General features: G+C 35.8%; 1 protein-coding gene across 5 annotated transcripts in view; it reads left to right on the top strand.

Moving 5' to 3' along the window:
* Positions 1-2,020: 2,020 nt before the first annotated feature.
* Positions 2,021-19,704, top strand: part of Ascc3 (activating signal cointegrator 1 complex subunit 3) — a 315,181-nt gene continuing 297,497 nt past the window's right edge. For 2 of the 5 annotated variants that reach the window (XM_063253931.1, XM_063253927.1), the window contains exon 1: positions 2,021-2,243. The gene's annotated coding sequence lies outside the window, so the exon portion shown is untranslated. Of the gene's footprint in view, positions 2,244-2,283; positions 2,411-10,868; positions 10,971-19,188; positions 19,210-19,704 lie in introns of those variants that run through there. The other 3 variants (XM_063253928.1, XM_063253930.1, XM_063253929.1) reach the window with 3 other exon arrangements.

The raw sequence follows: 19,704 nt of genomic DNA, 5'->3' as shown, positions 1-19,704 counted from the left end.
TTGCTTTGTGGTTTTTATCCTTTAAAACACCAGCCTTGCCCCAACTCAGGGTTCTCCGTTTCCACCTGTTTGGAGGACCCCGTGTACACGGAATAATAAAAACCCCTTTGTTTTTACATGAGAGCAAGGCCCTTGGAGTCCTCCTTGCGACACCGGTCTAACAATTAGAAGTCATTTTCATTAGACTGTCTTTTCATTAACAGTTGGAAACTACTTCTAGAACTACAAAGAAGCCAAAGAAGCTAATAGTTTTCAGAATTCAATGAAGTGTACTTCCTGTCAGGCCATGACTATCTAACAGTAATATGGTGCAAACCACTTTTGTAATTTTAAATTTTCTAGGAGTTAGCTTTAGAAAGTGAAAAATAAACATGAAAATAATGTATTAATGTATTATTTAGCCCGAGGTATATATGCAGTATTATTTCAATTGTCATCAGTGTAAGAATTAAGATATTTTATATTTGATTTCCTAGTGTTTGAAAAATGGTATATAACTTTTTCAATTTGGAGGTCATATTTCCAATTACATCTGTAGTCAGATCAATAGCTACATATGACTGACTAGTGGCTACTCTATTGAATATGGACAATGGTAGGGAGTCTACCTTCAATTTCTTTCTCCCTTATCACTCTGGAACTCTGATAGGAACTGTCAAATGCCTCTCGTTATTAATAGGGTCTCCTTTCAATATTTATTTATTGCTATACTGAATATTGAACCCTGTGCATCACATAAAGCAACATGTTTGGTCGATTTTTTAAATTTTGAGACAGGATTTGGCTAAGTTGCTAAATTGTCCAGGTTAAGCTCAAAATAGTGAACTTCTTGCCTCCCTGTTGGAATTACAAGTATTTCCCATTATATATGACATTATTTATTTTTTGACATAGTTATCTAGTTTCATAATCTGATTGTAACTTGTGGAGGCCAGAACCATAGCCTCATTGAATCTCATTGGAAATAACTATAATAAATTGTTTTCGACATATTGTTCCTCTGTATAAATCCCCTGCTGAATATTCACAATCTTGGTGACAAATCCAATGGTTGAGTTATTTACACATGTGCTAAAATGTACACACTCCTTTATCTTGTGCTACAATGCATCTTCTCAGAATCTGAAACCTATTGCTTTGAAGTTTTACATTACATGAAACAAATCTATGTCACGATTGATTTTTTTTTCATATTTGTGGATAGTCAGGTAACTTTTGTTCTCCCTAGGGGAGTACTTCCAAATTTGATCAATACTTCATTTCTCCTGCCTAAATTGTCATTATTTTTGTCTCTGAAATAATGCTAACTTTATCCAGGTTTTCTTAAAGTACAAGTACTTGAGATATGGTCTCGCTATTGGAGGGTATAAAAGGATGATTATTCGTTGCTTCTGTATAAAACACTTCTATCAGTCCCCTTACGAGAAAGGGCTTTAGCCCAGAATTCTATAAACATACACCACACAATTCTTTAGCTTAGTTTTTCTTAATGAATGTATTCCTGCTTTCAGCTGCACGTTTGAAGCGTGCGGGTGTGTGTGTGTGTGGGGGGGTGGGGTTCCTGTACTGAGTGGAGGAGAACTTTATAAGATTCATGCTGAGAATCCATAAAATTCGCAGGAAAGTGAGGCCAGGGAACGGTGTGTAAAGTGCCAGCAGCTACGGGGCTTACGGTCTCGACAGCAATTTTCTATGGCTCTTCTTTCCTTCACCCGTAGTAGGAATTTATTACACGTATGCACCAGAGCAGGGCGCGGACAGAACCAGGCCGACCGAAGTGATAGCAGGAAAAGACTCACGTTGCGGAGCAGGGGAGCGCGCGCCCGGGCCTGAGCTGGCGCGCGCCACGCAGAGTCCTTGACGGCGCGCGCCCGGCAGGGGCTCGGCCTAACCCCCGCAGCCACGTCGGGGCCGCCGGGCGAGGGGCGGGGCGGCGGCGCGCAGGCGGCAGGCGATGACGCGTGACGTTGGCGCCGGCGCTGGCGGGTGACGTGTGCGCCGGCGCCCGCCCCGCCCGGTCCCTTCTTGCTGGCCGGGTCCGCAGGTCTCTCAGGCGGTCCCGAGTTACCGCGCCAGGGGTCGAATAGTTTGGTGCGACGCGGCCCGCCACAAGCGGGGCGAGAAGAGGGCGGAGCGTGCAGCTGTCCACCGGCGTCCTCGGCTCTGCCCTCTACTCGGACGAAAAAATAAAAGCGAAAGGGAGGGTGGCGCCGAGGCTGGACCGACGAAGTGATAGGAAGCGGGTGAGTTGGGGTCGGAGGACGAGGAAGTGGGGGGAACGCAAGGGGTTCCGCCGGAGGTTTGGCCCGCCGGGCGGGCGGCGAGGTCTGAAGCAGGGCCCTCGAGCCGGTCGGTCTTTCTGTCTGGGCAAGCCTGGAGCTGTCATCCCGGCCACTCCTGGAGTTAGTAGGTAAGGGTGGGGATAAAAAGAAAGCCTGAGCCACTTACTGACCAGGTGTTGGGCCACAAAGGGTGATTTATTTTTTTCCTGCGTAGATGGCAGTTTCCATTAATTTTTTTTTTCCTGGTTTCAGAGCTATGGTTTTCTTTTACGTAGATTTTTGGGAGGAAAATCAGCCTCGTTGTATCCTCCCACCCCCAAAAAAGTGAATGTATTGGATTGGGAATTAATTTGACTGGATCGTGGTTGAATGTAGCAATCGAGAGATAGATAGGGTCATTTTGAAGTATATGTTTGCTACCAGGTGGTATGGATAGGTGGCTGATTTTTAAAAGATAAAAGTTTTCTGCTGATGAATCAACTTACTCATACAATGCAATCTGCTCGTGTATTATATTTTAATTTAAATGATGTGTAATGTTAGCGGCAATTGAAAGTTTGATTCGAATGGTGTCGCGAGTGCATTTCAAATTGAAATAATATTTTTTGTCTTTCTCTAAGTTAAAGTTAGGTTGAATAGTCAGGATCTCTTATCACTAGAATTCATATTTTACAACCGAAGTGATTTTTTTCTGATTTTTAAAAAATGTCTTCAAAAGTTGAGAATTTGGCTTTCGATTCATTCTAGTTTGGAGTGTCTGCCAGTTCATGCTGTATGTTTTATTTTTAATGATGATTCTAGTACTCATCTTTTTATTATAAATATTTTGATTAGAAGGTACAGTTTCTCAGGGGTTTCATAGTTTAAAAAGTTACAATTACATCATATTGAAACTACATTAGAAAATCAGTGCTGTCGATAGAATGGGTTGACTTTGACCATGTAGTTTTCTCACAGCTTTTATGGAATGTGCATGAAGAAATATCTGTTCTCCTTGCTCTAATTAATTGTTCTTTTACTGAAGTTTCTAGTGTAGTATGTACAGTGTGGTGAAGTAACAAGGCTAGCTAAGAAGCAAAAGTTGCCCAATAAGAAGATAGACCTTGGTCTTTCCCAATCTAATGGACTAGGAAATGCTCCAAGCCATGCTTCTTTAAAACTAAGAAATTGTAGTGATCTGAAGACTGTTGTATTGAAAACTCAGCCATGCTGAGAGTTTGGGTCCTAACAAAAAAATAAGGTGTAGTAGTAAAAGTAAACAAAGTAACTGCGAATAACAGTGTTTCCGAGGTCAACTCTTTCGTGGTATTCCATATAGTACAAAATCTTATAAACAGAAAAATAAGATATAATGAGTACAACATTTTAAAAATGTTTATCTTACATGACAATGAACTTCTTTTTAGAGGATGCATTTGGCTTCACTGCTAAGTATGTAATTGAAAAGAGACAGATGCACAAACTATGCCAAATGTGATTCCAGTGTTGAGAAATTTTCCATAAAGAATGATAGAATAGTTGAAAATATGCATGAAAAATGGGCATGTAATCTTCTTGATGGCATTATCTGATGTTTTCTTGGGTGACTGTTGCCCTTCTTCTGAAGATGAGGAGCTACTGCCTCCCATCACAAATGTTGTAGTCTGCCTTAGTCCTCACACAGATGTGTAGGGGATGAATGAAGGGTGGGGTGCACAACCATCGGTGGCACCAGTAATACTAGACTTGCAAGAAGGAAAAGATCTGTAGAGAGGCCAGTTGCCAGTTAAGTATAGGCTGAATAATTTCATGTATCTAATTGAACGAATTTTTTCTCTGGTTCTGGGACTTAAATTTAGGACCTTGTTGAGTGCTCCCGTGCCCCTCTTTTGATACGTTTAACATTTTTCTAATTTACTAAGATGCCCAGACTGGCTTAAACTCAAGTCTTACTGCTTCAGCCTCTCAAGAGTGTTGACATTACAGGAATGTGTCACCACATCCAGCTGAATGAACTAATTGTTGGTGATTTAGCTTTCTTGATCCTGTTGAACAGAGCTTTTTTTTTTTTTTTTTTTTTTTTTTTTTTTTTAAATGAGGGGGTATAATTCATTCATTCATGTCTTCATGTGTACCAGGCACTATATGAGGCTTAGGAAATAGAGATATAATTTCTGCTCATGGAAGTTCCTGTAGGGGAATCCAGTAATATCCTTTTAAGAGAGAATCTTGACTAGTGTTCCTTTTCATGTCATAGAGCTCTAGTTGATGATGGCAAAATTTTTTACAAGAATGCATTATTGTCAATGTTTATGTATAACTAGCATTTAAAGAACATGACTTGATACTGCTTTGCTACTTAAGGGGAGTGGTTTTTTTTTTTTTTTTTCCTTTTTGCAAAGTTAGTTTAAAGTTCACAATTGGAATTCAGTATTTACCTGAAAAAAAAGTTTTTTATTTTTCCAGTATTTACATGGAGTGGTTGATTTTTTTTTTTAATACATTAATAACTTATAAATTCAAGAGTTCCATACACAAAGTATTTAGATTAGGAACATGTGTGGAATTTATTGAGTAAAGCAAATTTATTGCCCGTGAAACCTTTTTTGGAGAGGTAGATAAACCTATTCTATATAAAATAAGTTGTCATATAGTCTGGTACACTTTTCAATTTAAAATGTCTACCTCAAATTGAAGTTTTAGCGAGGGCAAATATCTATGTAAATAAGAAGTGCAAAATTACCAAGGAGAAGAAAGTAGGGTATAGATTGAGCATTTTTAACTTAAAAATCCAAAATCTAAAACTTTTTGAGCTCTGAAATAACATCATAAGTAGAAAAATTCACAGCATAAAACATGTACAAAATTATTTAAAATATATGAAATCAACTTTAGACTGTGTATAAGGCATATATGAGAAATGAATTCCATGATATCTCAGTATATGCTGGCAGATAATCTAAAATCTGGAGCATTTTACAAAAGAAATTCTCAGTCTCCACTTAATACCTGTTTAACAGCCATCAGAGGGAATCTGTTGTGTGTTTATCTCATACATTATTATGTAAAATTGCAGTAGGGAGTAGATTTTATTTCTTGTGTCATATGCCTAACTTTGGGCAGAGTTAATCAGAAGTGGAAAAGACCTAGCCCAGATTTACTAAACCTAGAAGAAATGTGGGAATCTAACAAAATGATAGACAGGACCTATATTAAACATTCACTCATGTACCTTCTCATTTAAGTCCCGCATTTTGCATGTAGGTTAATATGTGAAATCTAATTAAATTTTATTTTTCTACTGATGGCTGGAGTTGTTCCTAATTTCGCTTCAGAGATAATGTAATTTAATTCATATATGGGAATTCTGTTTAGTTATATTTTTCAACCTGATTTTTCAGACCCTTTGTATTTTATTAATACAAAAATTAGTATCAGAGCAATTAGATGATTTTCTACCCTGAAACAAAATCTAGCATCTGAACCTAATTCTGTATTTTTATTTTGTTTTCTATGTCATTCTGACTCCCTTTATTATTGTTGGACAAGATTAACTCTTGGAGGGCTTTATAAATTAAGATTCTCATGCCTCTTCTAGGATTTGGTGGGTTTTGGCTAGTTTTTCTCCACTTCTGAAATTTACTCTCCGAAAATAATTCTTAGGAATTGTAGTCATTATCAGCAGTTTGTACTGGTGTAGACAGGCTGCAATTTGATGAGGCACATAATTAACAATTTAGGAATAAGTATGAAATTTACAGTTTAACTATAAGCATTCTTAGGATATGTTTTAAATAAGATAATTGCTAATTGATGAGTACTTTTGTGTGGGGGGACAGAAAATACACACCTAGTTGTTTAGCTAAAGAATGCTCATTACTGAATCAGAATTTTTGGAGATAGGACCTGAAAATAAGTATTTTCAAGAAACTCCTTGGGGCTGGTGATTTAGCTCAGCGGCATAAGCGCCTGCCTTGCAAGCAGGCAGTAGTCAGTTTGATCCCCGGTACCAATAAAAAAGAAAAAGACCAAAAAAAAAAAAAAAAAAAGAAACTCCTCAGGGATGTATTTGATTATAGTATTACAGAATTTCTTTAAATTTGAGAGATCAGTATCCTCTCACTTGGGAGATACCTGTTCCTTGAATTTAAAAAAAAGATAAAGTAATTTATCTCAGGACTATAGAATAATTGAACTTCAAAGAGAAGAAAAGCAATTTATCTCAGGATTATAGGATAATTAGGGTAACAGTTACTAATGTTTCTCACCATTTTCAAAATCTTACTGAATTACTGTAAATTAAGGGGTTGTTAGTGAATTCTTACTTGTGATTAGCTAGTAAATATGACGTTAAATGAATTTCATTAGAGAAAACAAAAATTCCATTCCAGGAGAAGTAACCCATGCTTCTTGTTGAGCTTGTTGTCTGGAAAACTTTCTTTTCTGTTTTTGTTTTTTGAGACAAGGTCTTGCTGTATAGTCCAGACTGGCTTCAAACTTGTGAGCGCCCCCACAGTCTTCTGCATGTTAGAATTACAGGCCTATGCCATGGCACCCAGCCAAACATTCCTTTACTTTCTTATGTCCGTTAGGTTAATCAGATGGAATGATGTAAAAATGTTAAATTCTCCTCTTAAGTGTAACAGAAGCAAAGGCACCTTCTTGATTTAAGACATTTAAATATAAAATTATATGTAAATGATTTTCAAGAAGAAATTAATATTCACTTTGCAAAAATGATTTCAGTACATGTTTTGCAGGGTAAGTGTGTTTTTTAAAGTGAGCCCTTCATTATATTCTTTAGCTCTGGGGGAGGGAGGGTCACTCTTTCTCAGCATTCTTAAGTAGTGAAGAAAGATTTGCAAAAATATTAACAATATATGTATCCTAATCATTAGAAAGGTAAGAAATAAAAGCCACTTCTAGACCACTTTACCATTTAATGCTCTGAACAGATCAATCAAGAAATATCACAAAGTACTATAAGAAACGAAAGACTATACTACTGGTCTGCTTTTGGAAGTTATTGCAAGGATGCTGGCTCTGTGATGTGCTTTAGTGTTACTGACTTGGAGCATGACCTTGTCATTGATTAGTTGAATGTGACCATCAGCCTGGAACAATTTGAATGAGATGTTAGGAAGTTTGAAGAGTGGCTGATTTAACTCCAGCTTTTCAGTGGTGTGTTCTTACAGTGTTTATTTAAAATGGAACATTGGGAGAATATTGCTGAAGTGCTAAATCCAGTGAATATTTTAGCCACATATCTTGATAGTTACTTACATAGTTGACTAACTTTTCTCATAAGTCTTTTTCTTGCCTTGGATTTGGCGCCACAGCACTTCTGGTTCCTCTCTCATCTTTTTGTCCAAATATTGTTCAAAATTTTCTTTTTTTTTTTAATTTAAAAAGATTAAGATAAAAGAGAACATAACAAAACAGGTTGGAACAGAACAGTTTAAACAACATAGTGTTTCACCACAAGACAATCCAATGTAACAGTAGCTACCATAGTATCTCTTTCCTTGAAATAATTGAGTATACCTTAATATACTGTAGTATCAAACATAAAAAGACAGTGTAAAACCATTCAAGAGAATGAAAGTATTACAGGGTTTCAGAATCAACTAACAGAAAACGAATAAAGGTTATTATATTATCTCCTTGTCTATAAAATATTATGTTTATACCAGCACATATAATATCCAGTAAGATACAATATGAGAAAACCAATGGAGACAGAAGAACCAAAGCTTGGTGGGACTTCGAAACAAGATGATATTAAATCATCACTAGCTATTATAAAAATTTCCTTGATAGCTATTATAAAAATTTCCTTTTCTTCTTGGATATTTCTGGAAAGCTTGTGCTCTACCTTTTGCTGTTTTTTCTTAATTTATCCACAAAAATCTATTTTTGCGGTTTTGTTGATGATTCTCCGATTTATATCTTGACACCCATCTCTCCCGAGTTACACACCTGAATAGCCAGTCCCAACTAACTATTTTTACTTGAATGCCATTAAATCATCTGAAATTGAGCACATTGAGATTAGGTTAGAAACTCATCTACAAAATAAAACAAATCTCTGCGTTATGTCTGCAGATTTTCCATCAACCTGATTGATATATGTGGAAGTCAACATTGAACTTCACTCCTGTCCCTCTACCAAAATTATAGATAATATGTGAGTCAAGTAAATGTGATTTACATAATTACTGTACTTTTATTCATCCACTTTAAAAAATTCACTGTCATTCTTTAAGGCCCACCATCTCTTTATCTTTTATTTGGATTATTGCAATCTCATATTAGGATCTTTCTGCTCCCAGTCTTGGCTTCTTACGTTCCACTGCATTTACTGCAGGTATAGTAATCCTAATGAAACACAGTTCAAGTAAAAAAGACGTTTGGAGATTTCTTTTAATATTAAGTGATTTCTAAACTGTTATGGTTTGGATTTTTGAAATGTTCCCCAAAACATGTGCTAAAGGCTTGATTGCTAGCTGTTGGGCTTTTGGGAAGTGCCTGGATCATGAAATCATAATTTGATGGTGTTATTGGTATGTGATAGTAACAAGTTATATGTCTTAGTTGAAGGGGATGAATCATGGGGGCATGATCAGTGATCTCTGATCACTTTTCCTTGGGCTCTTTGGCTTTCTGTTTCCTGGCTGACAGGATAGCTTTCCTTTGTCATGCTTTTATACTGTGATATTTCTGCCTCTTTATGGGCCTAAAGCAATGTAGCTGGCCAGCTATGGACTGAAAACACTAAAACCTTGAGCCAAAGTAAGTTTTTTCTTTTTAACTCCCCTTTACCCTCAGGTATTTTAGTCACAGCAACATGAAGCTAGCTAACTCCTACACGTAACCTGGATAATAAAGCCCTTTATGACTTGCTTCATACGGCCTCTCAGGCTTCATTTCTTGTCATAATCATCTCTTGGTCTCTTGAAAGTGTCACGTTCCCGTTGCACAGCTGGTATGTGCTACTTTTTACCTGACTCTTCATCTGTGAAATCTTGATTTCTGAAAACTTCTTGATCCCCCTTTCTTGCTAGGATCTCCTTTCTTTCTTTTGACCTAATAGTGTTTCAAATCTTGCCTTACAGGGTAGATGCTCTTGCACTGTGTTTCAGAAACACTTTTCTGCCACTTTTCATAGCATTGTTTTATTTTGTTTTGAGTTAACTGACTTAACTGTTCTCCTTGGACAGTAATTCATAAGGGTGATCACTAGATTAATTTTGGTTACCGTGGTCTACCTCACATTATATCCAGTATATAGTAGAATTACTAGTTAAGAAATAGTTAAATGAATGAAAGCTATCACATTATTATACTATGATTTTTCCTTCTGAGGCCAGCTCTATCCTAGGGTTTCTAATAGCTATTGTCTTTTCTTTTGGCCTTGTTTTCTCTTTCCTACTTTATACAGATTTAGACGATGTTAAAGTATTAATTTTATTTTCTTTTTTAATTAAGTGAACTTAGAGCTGGGCTGTTTTGGCTACCAGACACACTGAAATTGTATACAACTTTACTCTTTGGGGTACTTTTAAATCTAGGAGCTTGTGAATGTTAGGCAAGTGCCCAACCCCCTAAATAGTAATTTTAGAGTTGTGTCTACATGCATAAACTTGAGTTCTTTGGAAGAATATTAAAAAAAAAACTTCAACATTTTAAATTTTGGGAAAGGCATAAAAGGCTTTTATGTTTGTGAAAACATACTAGTTTATAAAACATCTGCTAAGACTGAAATCAAATTTCTATGAAAAATATTTTTGAATTCTTAAAATACATAATATAAATATTGTATGTATATATTTTCAGACGTGTAAATACTGCCCTTTTTTTCTTGAAATCAGCTTTAGCCTTCCTTTTTACCTCTACATCTATCCATTATACAGATACATATTTACTGATAACCATGTCCTAGACATGGGTTCAGGTGCCATGGATATTGCAGGGAACAGAGTTTATAGTCTGTTAGGTGAAATTCACATAAACGCAGAATGTTTGTTATGTAAGTACTGTGGACTAAAGTGGGTCCTGTACAAGAGAAACCACCAAAAAGCATGTTGTTATTTTAGGTTGGTTCATCGGAGGTGGATTCTTCATTAAAGAGACTAAATTATTTAAGCAAAAAACTCAAGCATGTGGGGGAGCCATCTATGTTAATGAAAAACTTAACAAGAAAACAGATTTCTTCAACTTTAAGCAGTTCCCTCCTTAGACTTCCCTGTTCCCTATGGTTACCATTCCTTATTCTGTTACAAATAAAGTTAAGAGACTTTGTTCCTGTAAGTAAGGTTTATGGCCCTTCACTTCTATAAGGTGCTATTTTTTTCTACCAAGATATGCTGAGTTACAAAAGTATCACTACTTGAATTCAACTACCTTTGACTTTCTAGAAACTAGCTTGCCCACTTACTGGTTTTGTGCCACTAGTTAGACTGACCACTTGTATAAAACTGAGACTTTTTTTTGTTCGAAGCTCAGTCTTTGGATATGAATTTAATGAACCAGTGCATACCTAAATCAGTCTTTCTGTTTCACCTGATGGTCTCTCCCGTCTCTGTTTTTTTTTTTTTTTTGACACAGGGGATTGCTATTAGTCTAGGCTGGCCTTAAACTTACTATGCACAGGCTGATCCAACTTGTGGTGGGCCTCCTGCCTCAGTCTCCCGAGTGCTGAGTTTACAGGTATGTACCACCATATCTGGCCTCTGGTTTCTTAAGTTCTGCAAAATTTCTGACATCTAGCAAAAGAGTTCTTGGTATAGTTACATCATTGGAAGGAGGACCATGTAGATATGTATTTATATGAGCAAAGAAGAGAAAGTTACAGGAGACCAAATCAAAACAGAACACAGAACACTTTGGAGCTTTTGAAGTTTTCTCAGAAACATGAGACACTGTTAGCGAATTTTGATGCTATAAGAGACCAGCACTGTTAGTAAGATTTTTTTTTTTTTTTTGTCTTTTTATCGGTAGCAGGGATCGAACTCACAACTACCTGCTTGCAAGGCAGGCGCTTATGCCACTGAGCTAAATCCCCAGCCCCTGTTACTAAGATTTTAAAGAAGAACTATTCTTTTAAAAAGAAAGAAAGAAATTAGATGTTTAAGATTAAGGGTGAAAATGAATTTTAGTTTTGATACTATCTGAAATCAGTACTAGGACTCACAAATTAAATCTTTGTCTTAGGATGATTGTCACAAGTCTGGGCTTCCTGAGCAATTATAAACTGATTCTTACTGCACCCTGCTTGAGCTTAATAGTTTGTAAATATAACTCACAGAACACAGAGAAACACTTCTTTTGTCAGTTTATTTTAAAGGGTATTGCAGACAATACAGATGAAGGAATATCTAGGACAAGATTTGGAAGAGTTTCCCAGGAATTGGAATGTGCCACCTACACCAGCAGATAGATGCTAACCAACCTGAAAGTTCTTTTTTTTTTTTTTTTTTAATAGAAATTCATTTAAAAAATTATTAGTAATGTTTACATATACAATGATTACATTCATTGTGGAGATTTGTTACATGTAGATCACACACCTTAATTCATTTATGTTCTCCTTCAAGAGTTTTTATAGGAGTTAGTCTAAATCTCTCTTCCCTGTTCTCAGAGAATGGTGGGTGGGGTTGAATACTCTAGCACTCTAATCACTTGGTTATTTTAGTAACTAGCCCATCTTGTCACCTTATTAGCATAAACACAATATTTATCAGAAATGTCTTGTTAAGAATTTCGGAAAATACTTCTGGTAGTTAATTTCAAGAGTGTTAAATGATATATGTAAGGAAACTGGACAAAGACCAAGTACTTTTTATGTCAAAGGTTGTTGGAATTATCTAGGAAAGAGATGATAATGTGAAATGGTTAAATTCTGGATGTATTTTGAAGATAGAGTTGTGACTATTTGTTGATAAATGGAGTAGAGAGCCTCTCATAAAGCTTTCTGGTGTAAGCAACCAGGCAGAATGGATTTGTGTTTCATTATTGGTGAATACGAAGTGGTTTGTATTGAAGGGTCATTTTGATTTTTAAGTGTGAGCTATTAGCTATCCAAGTGAAGATGCTAAGACAGTGAGTCAATATGGAATTCTGGTGAGATGTGCAGGATTGAGACAGGAATTTGGAATTAGCATGTAAGTGATACTTAATTCCTTGAGATTGAATGGAAGCACTTGGGGAGTGAGTGTAGAGAACTCTAGACTCTTTTTTTTTTTTTTTAATTTTATTTAAAAGGAAAAAGAGAAAAACACAAAACAAAACAAAGCGGTGTAAGGGTACACGTATTACAGAACTACAAAAAAAAAACAGTAAGAAATCACCTGTTAATAGATTACATATTATAATCTTAGAAATAGTTGCTCAAATCACGCTAAACTCTTAAGCTTGGGAGTACAGTATGTTTAAAGGCTAGCACGCTGGAGAAGAACCAGCAGAGAGAGGAAAGGGCCAGTAATGTCGGAGGAAAACCAAGAGATACTGATGTCCAAGATACTAAGATACCAGATAAGGCAGCTATATCAAGAATGGCTGGCTTGTGTTGGAGATATAGCTCAGTGGTAATGTTTAGGTGTTAGGTTCAATGCTCAGCATTGTGAAAGCAGCACTATCACCATCACCATCAAACAACTGGTTCAAAACCTCCTATTGATTTAGTAATATTGAGGTTCTTTGTAACCTTTGTAGGTGTTTCGGTAGAATAGTAGAATAAAAAGCCTGATTAGAATAGGACTTTTGCTGTATATAAGGAACAGAAAAGAGGGTGGCAATTGGAGGAGGGTTGTGTGCTCAGCAGGTTTTTACTCACTGCAACCTGTTGGTCTTTGTAAATGATCCATTGGAAAAGAAAATATTACCGATAGGGAGAGTGGGACAGTTTCATGCTAGCAATACTTTATCGTTGTATTCCCAGAATTTAAACACATTTTCTTGAATTAATGAATGAATAATGAGATGGATTTTTCTAGATCTGTGCTGAATTAAAAGTATAAAAAAGAACATTTTGGTGACATTTCTTTTTTAGATTGTTGTGAGAATTAAAAGTTGTCTATAATTGGGTTAGCATTTTAGGTTATTCTTTAACCTTTTTTACTGTTCACTAGCTCCTGATTTTGTTTTTTGCCTCATAATTTCTTAGTGGGTAGTTGGAATTTAAAGTCTGCTAGTTAGGAAATTTATTTGTAAATTGAGACCATTTTACTTTTCTGATTATAATTCTCCAGTATAACAGTTGGATGTAGAATCAACTGTTCTCGTACCAGTTCCTTACTGATTTACAGTATTACCATGTGTTTTTAATACTTTATATTTTGCTTCTGATTTACAGTATAATTGCAAAATCTTGTATCAGAGTTAGCAAAATAATTTTATCCCCCTGACACCAAGAATGAGTTTGATACTTGTCTTAGTTTGTGGTTGATGATACAAAATAGCTGACATCCAAGGTTAAAGGAGGAAATGTATTTGGCCCACAGTTTGCAGAGATTTTAGTTCATAGTTGGCTGGCGCCAAGGCATGATGGCATGATAGAGGGTCATCGAAGAGGACAAACAGGCTGAAGGTAGCAGGGCAGCAAGCAACATGTGACAAATAATGACCCTCTTTTTGTCCCTTATGTGCTGTCTAGGTTACCTACCCTTAGGATGGATAACACTTAGGCTCTGGGTGGAATAACCTTAAACCTAGCATCACAGCATGAAGGTTCTAGCAGGCAAATATAGCTACTCGTATACTCTTAACCTAGGAACGGTCCTCTGTTGGGTTGTTCATCCTGTTTGAGAAGGATCCACATGGAGCAACGAAGGAGGAAGGAGACAGCTGCCTGGCTAGCAAGATTAACCAAATCACCCATGGTGGCCAGTGCAGTGTTGACTGTCACAGTCAGGTCCCTCTCACATCCAGCATCACATCCTTGATCCCACTGTCACACACCCTAGACCCAGCCACCTATGAAAAATCTGACCTATGACTACATGGTACTTTGTGGGGGACATCTAGCTATAAACCATGACAGTACTTTCAAAGGGCCATTTAAAAAAATCTAACTGTAGCAGAAACTGCTTGTGTCCTGCCACACTAAGAGTGTTTTACTGTTCTCTTTTCCCATAAAAAGTTTGCTAACTTTTGATTTTCATAATATGTAATTAATGGTTGAAATTTGTTGAGACTTACTTTGGCCCTAGTACATAACCCATTTAAAAGCTATTCCATAAGATAAGTACATTTTTAGTTAGTAAGTGCAGGTTTTTAATTAGATTTACTATTTAAACTGTTCAGGGCTGCTGTCTCTACTACTGATTTTTTTTTGGGAGGACAGGGGTTTTGTGATATGACTTATGGCTAGACTTATGGGTATTTGGACTTTGAACTAGTTTAGATATCATACTTTTTCTGGAGATCTACTTATTTTATTTTGAGACTATTTTATGTGTACATACAAATTTATGTCCTTTTTACTGTATGTTTTATTACAGTTTTAAAAAATCTGTTAGATTTTTTAAAAATTTATTTTATTTGATCTGTTTGATACAACATCAGTACTTTAGTAACTATTTGTTGGAAGATCTTTTTCTGTCCATAAGTTTCAGCCTTTGCCTGTTCTGTGCTTCTGTTATAGCTCTAGTATTTAGTTTGTTACTGTTTAACAATTTAATCTGTCGAACTTTTGAGAAGTTTAATTTATTTATACTGTGATTGTTGATATATTTGGACTTCTATCTATTTGTATTGCTGAGTCTATACTTGGTCTATTTGTTATGTCATACTGGATATATTTGCAATTCTCTCATCTGGGTCAGTTACTTTTCTCTTTGGTTCTAATTGGTAATTTAATTAAATCTGACTGGTCATTTTAATATTCATTATCTTTTAAATTCCTTTGATTAAACACAGTTTTTTATACTTGGTTATTCTAATAAGTCAGAATTTTCCAAGTATTATGCTTTATGATAACTTCAGAAATACAGCAATCAAGAGTAATGACAGGCATACGGAGTGAGTGGCTGAGACATCTTGTGTTTCGCTCATTTCCTGTTTTTTTTTTTTCTTCTTTGGTCATTTTTTGGGGGGAGTCATTGTTTGCGGGGGCTAGATAGTTCTTTCTTGTGGGGACGCTGTCTTTTATATTGTACAGCATTTATTAGCATCCCTCACTTCTACGTACCAGAAGCCAAGGATGACTTCTCCTTCTACTCTTTCTCTTAGTTGTCACAATCCAGAATGTCTGCAGATATTACCAGGTGTCCGATGGGACTGGGGATTCATCCCTAGTTGAAAACTGCTTGTATAGCTTATGTGACATTGTCCAGGGGGATACCTTATAATTCTGTACATTACAGTTTTGTTGTAAGAAATCAAGACTATACTGAGTGTTGCATACATAAAGACTTTTTTTTAAATTGGTATCAGGGCTCAAACTCATGACTTCACGCTTGCCGGGCAAGTGCTTATGCTCCTAAGCTAAATCCTTGGCCCAATAAAGACTATTTAACAGTAAATATTATTAGTCTGTTTGCCTGGAGTTTGGTTGTTTAATTGCTGACACATTAACAAAAGGACTAGGCCAGTGCATGACTTCTCTTTTTCCCTGGTGGTTTCCCCAACTAGCTGCTTTATTTTTCTGCCAGTCTCCCTTCTCATGTTATCTCCTGTTATCCATCTTTTTCTCCCCTTTTAAAGCAAATAACTAAGCACTAAAAATATTCTAGTGTTGGTGTATTTGCTAGGAGGTTTTAGCAAAATAAAAATTTTTTTCTTGTACCAGGGATTGAACTCACGACCTTGTGCTGCCAGGCAGGCACATATGCCTTTGAGCTAAATCCCTGGCCCTGAAGTTTTTTTTTTTTTTTAAATTAAAAAAAGAATTTCATAACAGGTAATAGAAAATTAACAATGGTTAATATATTGCTTACTGTTATCTGCAAAGTAGTCACTCAGAATACTAGATATTGGCATGCAAAATATATCAAACAATATAAGCACAAACTGTTCTTTTCAATAAATTAAATTAGTATAATTATCTTAGGTATCTTGTTTGTGTGTGTGATATATATATATATATATATATATATATATATATATATATTTTTTTTTTTTTTTTTTCTTTTCCTTCTTTCTCCTATCCCAGTTCTTCCCTTTGAGCTGTTTTTTTCCCTTTCAAGATATCTGTTGAGGATTTTGGATCTTATTACTCTTTCAGTTTCTTACACTAGGGAGACAATACAATGTTTCCTCTTGCAAATTTGATTTATTTCACTTATGAGTATGGTCTCAAGTTGTATCCATTTACCTATAAAAGCCTAGAGTTGGTCCTTCCTTACAACTAAGTAGTATTCCATTGTATAAAATACCACATCTTTTTTATCCATTCCTCAGATGATGGACATTCAGATTATTTACAAGATTTAGCTATTACAGATTGTGCTATTAATAAACACAGGAACATGGTATGATGTTTTTATTTTCTTTGGGGAAAATATCCAAAATCGGATGGCAGAGTTGAATGGGACCTCCAATCCTAGTTTTTTGAGGCATCTCCTCACTGTTTTTCCACAGTGGTTGTTTCTGTCGACACTCCCACCAACAGTGGAGAAGCATTCTTTTTCCCACAGCTCCTCCAGCATTTGTTACTGGTTGTTTTGTTTATGATAGTCATTCTTTCTGGAGTGAGATAGGATCTCAGTGTTGTTTTAATATGTGTTTCTCAAATGACCTTTAATGTTGAACTCCGCTTATCCCTATGTCTTTGAGACTTCTTACTAGTGTTTCTGTTTTAATATTTAGATCTTTGATCCATTTTGACTTTAGCTTAGTGCATGGTGATAGACATGGGTCTAGATTTAGTCTTTCATATCTATAAAGCTGGTGTTTCCAGCAGCATTTATTAAAGAGGCTTTCTTCCAGTGAACACGTTTGACCTGTTTGTCAAAAGGCGGCTGAGTGTGTTTGGAGTTGTGTCTTTTTTCTGATCTGATCTGTTGATCTTCAGGTTTGCTTTTTCAGCAGTACCATGGTGATTTTATCACAGTAGCTTTGTACTATAATTTCAAGTTAGGTACTCTGATGCTGCCTGCCTTCTTTGTTGCCCAGGATTGTGTTTGCTATTATTCTAGGTCTTTTCTGTTTCCAAATGAATTTTAAGAATGCTTTCTCTAGATCTGTGAGGTATGCTAATGGTATTTTGATCAATATTGCATTAAATCTGTGTAACAGTTTTTAAAAAAATGTTTCTTTGGGGGTGGGGGTACCAGGGATCAAACTCATGACCTTGTGCTTGCCAGGCAGATGCTTGTGCTGCTGAGCTTAATCCCCAGCCCCTGTGTAACAGTTTCAGCAGTATGATCATTTTAACAATATTGGTTCCTTATGTCCATGAGCAAGAGCTATCTTTCCATTTTCTGTTAGCCTCTTTAATTTCCTTTTCAGAGTACCGTAATGTTCATTGTATAGCTCTTTTAGTTCTTTTTTTAGATTGGTTCCTAAGTATTTCACTTCTTTGGTTGCTATTATAAAGGGTGTGGTTTCCCTAATTTCTCCTAGGAGTTTGTTGTTTGTGTATGGGAATGCTGTTGACTTTCGAGTTCTGACTTTGTATCCAGCTACACTACTGAATTGGATTATTAATTTTAGAAGTCTTTTGGTGAAGTTTTTGGGGTCTTCTATTAGACTGTCATGTAATCTGTAAATAATGATAGTTTAAAATTTTCCTACCCTTATTCCTTTTTTTTTTCTCTCTCTTGTCTAATTGCTCTGGCTAGTGTTTCCAGAATTGTATTGAATACGAGTGGTGATAGTGGACAACTTTGTCTTGTACCTGATTTTAGAGAGAAAGTATTCAGTTTTTGTCTAGTATGATGCTGGCTGGTGGTTTGTCATAGATGGCTTTTATCAGATTTAGGTAAAGACCATCTATTTCAGTTTTCTGTAGGTTTTTTTTCTTATCATGAATGAATGTTTAACCTTACTAGAAACTGTTTCTGTGTCTATTGAGGTGATTCTGTGATTTTTGTCTTTCACTTTGTTAATGTCGTGTGTTACGTTTATTGATTTGTTTATGTGGAACAATCCCTGCATTCCTGGAATGAATCCCACTTGGTCATGGTATATAATCTTGATAATTTGCTGTATTTTGTTTTCCAATATTTTATTGAGGATTTTGCACCTATATTCATTAGGGAGATTGACCTGTAGTTCTGTTTTTTGGTTGCTTTCTCTGGCTTTGGTATCAAGATAATACGTGCCTTGAGAAATGAGTTAAGGAGAATTACTTCACTTTCAGTTTTATTCAAGGATTTGTGAAATGGGATTGGCATTAAATCTCCAGATTTTTTTGTAGAAGTCAGCTGTGAATCCATCATGACCTAAGCATTTTTTGGTTAATAAATGGAAAGGAGCTGAAATTATTTAATTTTCAGTTTCATTAACTGATACTGGTTATTCAGAATTTTCATTGAATTTTCTTGATTCAGCTCTGATAATTCATATAGTTTTAGGAATCTCCTTTTCTTCCATATTTTCCATCTTATGCAAGTAAAGATTTTCAAAGTAAGTATTCATGATCTGAAATTTTCACCGGATCTACAGTGATTTCACCCTTTTCATTCATTATTGCATGAATTTGAATTTTTTCTTTCCCTTTTTTGACAAGGTTGGCTATGGGTTTATCAATTTTATTTACTCTTTCAAAGAACCAGCTCTTTGATTATTTCCTTGTACTGTTTTCTTAGTCTCAACTGTATTAATTTCTACTCTGATTTTTCTGACTTCCTCCTTGTAGGGGCTTTGAGCTTCACTTACTCTTCTTTTTCTAGATGCTTGAGTTGCAGCGTTAGGTTGTTTGTGATCATTCTGTTTTCCTGATGCAAGAATTTACGGCTATCAATTTCCCTCTTAGGACTGCTTTCATTGCGTATCGCAGGTTCTGGTAAGTTGTCCTTTGATTATATTGTTTAATTTCTTCTTTAATTTCATCTGAGACCCATTGCTTGTTCAGAAAAGTGTTATTTGATTTCCGTATGTTCATGGAGTTTTTTTGGTTTGTTATTAATTTCTAGTTTCGTTGCACTATGGTCAGTTTATATATATGGGATAATTTCAGTTCTTTTCCATTTACTTAAGCATGTTCTATTAGTTAGTATATGGTCTATTTCAAAGAACTTCCTGTGTATAGCTGAGATCAATGTCTATTTTGATGTTGTTGAGTTGAACACACTAAAAACATCTAAATCCATTGTTCACAGATTTGTTTCAGTTCTTTTATTTCTTAGCTGATTTTCTGTCTAGTTGATCTATCTCTTTGTGACAATGGGGTATTAAGGTTATTCATTATAATTGTGTTCTTATTTGCTTTTTCAGGTCTATTAAAATTTGCCTTTTATAGTTGGGTGCTCATGTATTTGGTGTATATATATTTATGATA

The sequence above is a fragment of the Cavia porcellus genome, unplaced genomic scaffold, assembly GCF_034190915.1.
Source record: "Cavia porcellus strain 051 isolate PalLab524CR breed Dunkin Hartley unplaced genomic scaffold, mCavPor4.1 scaffold_7, whole genome shotgun sequence".
Lineage (NCBI taxonomy): Eukaryota > Metazoa > Chordata > Mammalia > Rodentia > Caviidae > Cavia > Cavia porcellus.
The sequence above is the reverse complement of the archived record's forward strand: the minus strand, read 5'-3'. Positions and strand labels throughout refer to the sequence as shown.